The sequence below is a fragment of the Urocitellus parryii genome, assembly GCF_045843805.1.
Source record: "Urocitellus parryii isolate mUroPar1 chromosome 13 unlocalized genomic scaffold, mUroPar1.hap1 SUPER_13_unloc_1, whole genome shotgun sequence".
Classification (NCBI taxonomy): Eukaryota; Metazoa; Chordata; class Mammalia; order Rodentia; family Sciuridae; genus Urocitellus; species Urocitellus parryii.
In genome coordinates this window covers 920,439-927,312 of record NW_027551761.1, presented here as the reverse complement: position 1 = coordinate 927,312, position 6,874 = coordinate 920,439, and the positions used below count along the sequence as shown (strand labels likewise).

The window sequence follows — 6,874 nt, the reverse complement described above, 5'->3', positions numbered from 1 at the left end:
TTAAAACAGGAATGGTATAGCACTCTTCTATAGGCCATTCAGTCAGGCTCCAGCTGCAGTTTCTCTGTGTGCCTCTGTAAAATGCCACTGAAAGTATTCTAAGCTTGAAGCAGAGGCTAAATTTTGGTGGGAGTATTTTGTGGAGGAGTCAATATCTTCTCCTTCATTTGTCAATGTTGTGGTTCAAGTTCTTAAAAAGGTGAGAATTTTGCTAGTCCCTTCTCCATCTCAGCATATTGCTCTTTAAGCCTCTCCATGGTTCTTCTGTGTTTTTCATCCACCTCAGCATGACAGTGGGGTTGTTCTTTCATGAAATCCTCCCACTGGAGTTGGTGCTGTTTCTCAGTAGCTATTAAGTGGTCATGATACATCTTTCTTCATTCCTGTTCCCTCTGCTAGAGTCTACAGATGGAGTCATTAGATGCTTGCAATCTCTGGAGAACTTCTTTCAAGTTGTCCTGCATCATTTGTCTGCATTTGGGAAAAGTATGTTCATTTGTTTCATGGATCATAGTCTTCCAATTTTCAAGAACACACATTCTTCAGCAAAGACCAAGTTAATAATTTGAAGAAAAATGTGATCTTAGCAAAGACCACGTTTTTCTTCAAATTATTTTACAAAATAATAACGAGTTTCACCTTCTATAACTGGTCTGTGATCCAAAAGCCTTGAATGAATTTCTCCAAGATCCTTGATAATGATAGTGCTGAGCCCGCAGTCCCCAGCAAGTCCCTTTTCTTGCTGCTGCCGCCACCAGGAGCAACCTCACAACCCACAGGGGTCTCTGTCCCTCCTCCACTCATCCCGACTGGCCACTATTTCAGATTCTTAAGAACAAAATGCTCTTTCATGGTCAGACTGTGGAGTGACATCAATTACTTGGAGCACAGAATTTGTTTTCTGAATATTAGTTAGGAGACCAAAACTTTCCAGAGCAAAGAATATCAGAAAAGTTTAGGGGATTCACAGAGAAAAAGGATTCTGGTCAAGAATCCTAAGGAAACCTCAAACTGACTAAGAAAAAACACCAAATAATTATGTATCAATCCCCAAATAATTAAATTATTTCTTGACTATCAAGGCAAAATTTTTTTGTAAAGAGTAGCAATAGGTGTTCCTTAGCAGAAACAGACAAAGAGAATAAAAGAAATAGTTTTATTTTTCCTAATCTGCTTTTCATTAGCCAAACATCCAGGCCCATTGCAAAATTAATCAATAATGTGGGATTCTGGATAGATGATTATGCAGAAGAGGTGAGGAGGCTGAGTAGCACAGCATGTGATGTACCATGGTTCAGCAACAGTGCCTTCTCTATACAGGAAGGGCTACTTCAAAGAGATGACTAAAGTGCTATTATAAGACAGCTACCTATATTTTAATTTTAAACTTTCTTTCTCATTTGCTGATGACCAATGTCCTCTATTCTTAGTTCCATCCTCATATTTTAGTCTCACAGCCTTGCCTTTTTATAATTTAAAAAATGGAAAAGAATCAAAGCAGTGGCAGTTAGCACAACACATTGCAAAAATAAAACACCATACTTAGAGTGAAATCTCAGAATAGCAATTGAAATTCTAGGGGAGTTTAGGGCAAGAGATATCCTAAAGTTAACCCAACTTAAAAACTGTTCACCAAGATACAGGGATAGATATGGGCATGGCACTAATTTGAGTAAAAAATCTAAAGTGAGTTATGGAGATCGTTTTTGGACATATCAACTTTGGGCTTCATCCAAGTAGAAAACAATCTATATTGTCATAAAACAATGAGAACCATTCAAGGGAGCATGGGTAGCCCAGGGAGGAAATTCAGTGAAGAGAAAAGTGCAATGTCTTCAGCTGATGCTGACCTAGACAATCCCTTAGCTTTTTTCAAATCACTTTCTTCACATGGAAAATGAAATAATTATACTATCAACAAACTAATCTTATTATATATCTAACAATTTATTTTAAATATTAAATGATAAGATAGATACAATTAATTTATGGGTGTCAATTTTGTATCTTGCTATTTTGCTGAATTGATTTGTGAGTTTGTCAGAGAGTGACAAACTGGCTTAACCGATTACCAATTAACTAGTAATAACAGAAAATAGACACAGATGGAGTGGTCTGTAAACAAGGAGCCCAGAAAAGAATCCCAGACACACAAGGTGAACTGGATCATTCAGTGGAAAGGCCACATTTCAGCAGTTCAGGTGTCTATGGGGAGGCTGGCCACACTGCAGATGGCCAGGTGAGTGTTGGATTCTGTCACACGGGTCTCAGCTCACTTGCCAGAGTCTGCCAAGGTTTTGTAAAACTGCATGCACCTCCCTGCCCCATGAACACCTGGCCCAGCTTGGGCAAGAAGACAGAGTGCTTGTCACATGGGGTGAAGGAATTGAATGGCAAGAAAGAATGTACTCCTTTAGTCCCGGTTGTGGGACGGTCCCACACTATGAATGCCCCAGGCCTGTCTTCCAAGTCCACACCATTGTACACAATTAGTAAAACAAGCTTTGTGTGTGATGTTTAGATGAGGCGAGAGATGGGACAGCAGCAATTCCTGAAATAGCCCCCAAAGTATTCATATAAATAGAAACACCCCTTCTTTTGATGTTGTTTTTGTTGTTGTTGTTGTTTTAATGATTTCTAACATTATGTGGTGTCCTCATGAGCCAAGCAGAGCCCAAGGCATGAGGACAACTGACCACAAAACAACCCATGGGTGCCTACCTTGTTTACCATCAGCATGACTTGAAAGCAGTATGTATTTAGATATCTTTTCATGTCAGTGTATTTTAAATTTCCCTGGTAATCTCTTTCCTTCTTTCTGAACTTGTGCATACAGCATGTGACCATTCCTGCAGTTGTACTCTGGATCATGAAGTATTAATAACCTAGCTTTTTGCTTTATCCATTTAGGTGCAAATCATAGCCCAAATCATAATTTCCAGTAAGTATCTGTTTTCCTCAAACCATTTTCTGATGCTCTGAGAGTTTAGATTATGTAAGAATCTAGGTTTTAAATTCAACAGACTCCTGTCTTTCCTGAAATTGCTAGAATTTGGCTGGTCATTACACAAGAATGGCAATGTGCTTGTTTAGGTTTGGGAAACTTTTACAGGAAAAAACTGTCATAATAATAAAAATTGTTAATTGTTTTCAGGGATCTTGACCTTTCAGGACAACTAGATCAGATATAAACATATACCCCAGATTGCCGGGACCTCCAGGAGGAGCCTGGTATACAAAGGTGTCTGCAAGCAGGGAGGCAGTTCTCACTGTGAAATCCCCACCCCAACTGTCTGCAATTTATAATTCTATTTTTTTAAAAAAATTTTTCAGTGGTGGTGATACATCCCAGGGCATTGCACATAGCAGCATCTCTACTACTGAGCTACATGCCCAGCCCCTGCAGATGGGGTTTATAAAGAGTAGGCCACTCTCTACTGCCAGGGTCTCAAGCCCACCTTATAAATGAAGAGGCTAAGGCACACAGCCAGGGTCCTATCCCCTTAGCCAGCTGCTGACTTAATCTGGTTTTGGACTTGGGCCTCTTTCTTCTACCACAATGGCTGACCGACTGCCACTGGATTAGGAGTTCTCCTCTGAACTGCAAATGCTGTCATTGTGTACAGGGATAATTACTTATTTCATTGTCAATTTTTTGAGGAAAAGGAAAGACTCAGTCTCCTTCATTTCCCATGCAGCCACATTGAATAGCTGTGGCTTCACATTCAGCCATTCTGGGCAGTGGCATGAACACTGTGTTGTTGATAATCTGCTCAGTCTGTGCTGGTTTCTGTTTCCCTGGGACCTCCACAGGGTGGTGTACTGTGGGGCAATGTTGAGAGTGCAGGCAGCCTACTTGAGAAGGTCTCTGCTGAAATATAGTGCTGGAACAAATCCTTAATGATCATTCCTACAAAGGATGATTAGGCAGAGAAGTTGCATCAAGCACATACTGATGGGCTTTGGGGAAAGCATAGATCCTTCAGAAGTTATTGCTTTTTCTGTAATTTATGTCTTATATATTTTATAATGAATATATTTTATTTATTATTATATTATAAATATATAGTAGGGACCAGGGATGTAGCTCAGTATACAGTATTTGCCTAGCACATGTGAGGCTGTGGGTTCAATCCCTAGCATTGCAAAAATAAATAAAAATAACAAATACTATTATAAATATATACTCTTACAATTTATATATAATTTATTATATAAGTGTGAAATATTTTCACAGACATGATACATTACACATTTATATAATTAAATATTTATATAAAATACTTCACACCATTTTATGTTATTTCCTTCTCATTTTAAATTCTGAGTTAAATCAGCACATTCATGTAAATAATTTGGGCATTTGTGTTATGGCAAAAGCTTCTTCACTTGTCAGAGTGAACCAGACCAAGGTGGGTTTTTTTTGTGTGTGTTGGGGGGAATATCGTATATAAATGTACCTGGAGAAATAGATCTTCTTATTTCTTTTTGCTATAGTAAATAAATGATATACTTAGTTAGCAGTATGTATTTAGATATATTTTCATGACAGTATATTTTAAATTTCCCTGGTAATCTCTTTCCCTCTTTCTGAACTTGTGCATACAGCATGTGACCATTCCTGTTGTGATTGGCATTTCCAATGTGCCCACCGACAGTGCTATACTGATTTCTCTAGCCATGTGCCTTGGGACCTAAGAATGAATTCCTCTAGGACAGATTCTGAAGAGTAAAACATACTAAGGCACACTGTTTACGTTTTTTATATTTATTCTTTAGTTGTAGTTGGACACAATATCTTTAATTTATTTATTTATTATTATGTGGTGCTGAGGATTGAACCCAGGGCCTTGCCTGTGCTAGACAAGCACTCTACTGCTGAGCCCCAGCCCCAGCCCACACAGTTCACCTTTGTACATGGTAGTCCTTATCCACAGCTTTGCTTTCTAAGGTTTCATTACCCTCAGTCAGCTACAGTCTGAAAATATGAAATGGAAAATCCCAGAAATAATTCATAAGTTTTAAGCTATGTGCCATTCTGAGAAGCATGATGAAATCTCATGCCGTCCTGCTCCATCACCTGGAGGATGAATCATTTCTCTGTCCAGCATATCCATACTATATATGCTACCCACCCATTAGTCACTTTAGTTAGCCGTCTTGATTATTGCATTGAATGTCATGGTGTCACAGTGCTTATGTTCAAGTAACCTGATTTTACTCAGTAAGAGCCCCATGGCATAAGAGAAGTGTTATTGGTGATTCAGATTTGCCAAAGAGAAGTGTGTCTTTTTTAAGTGAGTTTTTAAATATAGACAAAGCAAGAAACCACATTCACATAAATTTTATTATAGTATGTTGTTATGTTCTTTTTTATTATTAGTTATTATTGTTAATCTTTTACTGTGCCCATTTATAAATAAATTTTATCACAGTATGTGTATAAAGGAAAAAACAGAATATATAGTTTGTGGTGCTATCAGTGGTGTATCAAATGAGGATGTGTACACAGTATATGTATGTGCATAATTTTAAAATAAATTCCTAGACCTTTTCCTAAAGCCCTTGCACCATTGTGTACTATACCACCTATAACATCATGGGTCTGGTCACTGCACATATTTGCCAATATTTGTGGTGGTTAGTCTTTATAAGTTTAGCTATTCTCTGGATATATTTCTCACAGATAAAGGGTAACTACTGTAATTAATACAGACAACAACCCACCACAACATAAGAAAACATGGTTCTCTTTATCTTCCATAAGTTGATTTCCAAATTCATTAATTTTTCCACTTTGAAGGATGAAATAATGTTATCTAACCTGCTTTATTCTCCATTTCCCCATTATTGGTGAGGCTGAGCCTGAGAATGAGAAGTTCTTGTCACTGATTGCTGGCATTTATCACTTACCTCATTGTATTCTCTGTCAATTTTCCCTTTATGTTGTTTTTTAATGATTTTATTTTTTTAAACAAAATTCACATTTTATTTAGATTGAAATAAACTATACAAAATTGATTTTCTTCACCAAAAATAACAGCAATATTTTCTGTATTATTTCTAGATAAACCGCGAAATATTTATTTTGTAGGTTTTCCAGGTTTTGCTTATAAATCAAGACGAGGCAGTAGATATAGTCATGGAAAAAGAAAACAGACAAGTTGCCCATATCCACAGCCTCTGATTCTGTCTTGACCGTGAAGCAGAAGTGTTCACCATTTACCTGCTAAAATGAAGGTGTAGGCTTATGAAGACATAGGCTCAACAAAGGAATGTAAACAGCAACAACCAGATGTGGAACAACTACGGCAAGCTCTTCCACTCAAATTTTAACTGTAACTTGTTCTTTAAGTTCTTTTGATAAAGACAAAATCTATACTGAAATCTGTTTGGTGAGCTCACAACTCTGGTTAATTCCCTTAATTGTCCATTACAGATTTTAACACACTTAAAACTCCTAATAGTCAAAGGTCAACAGTAGGCTTCATTGTAACATTTCATAAGATGCATTCTTTTCTTATACCTCCTCAAAATTTATTTCTTCAAAATTGTTAATAATACCTGACAACTGGATCCATGGTAATAATACATTTTATAACCTAAAAGAGTTAACTAAAACAATTTCAGAGTGTTACTAGCAGAGGTCACACAGAGGTGAAATGTGGTACTTCCAATGCAATCTTCTGGAAAAACAGACAATTTTTCAAAGCACGAGAGCTCAAACAGGTGCCATGTACATAGGCAGATTACCAATGGCTAATGTATTCATGAGGCCTGTAGGCAAAGATATTCAGTGATAAGTGACCTACATATACCTTACGGCTTTTCTTCCAAATATCAAATATAAGAGAAAGCCCATTTAAAAAGTCTT

General features: G+C 37.3%; 1 pseudogene; it reads right to left on the bottom strand.

The window, feature by feature from the left end:
- Positions 1-352: 352 nt before the first annotated feature.
- On the bottom strand, positions 353-804 carry LOC144251283 (biogenesis of lysosome-related organelles complex 1 subunit 5-like; annotated as a pseudogene).
- Positions 805-6,874: the final 6,070 nt, after the last annotated feature.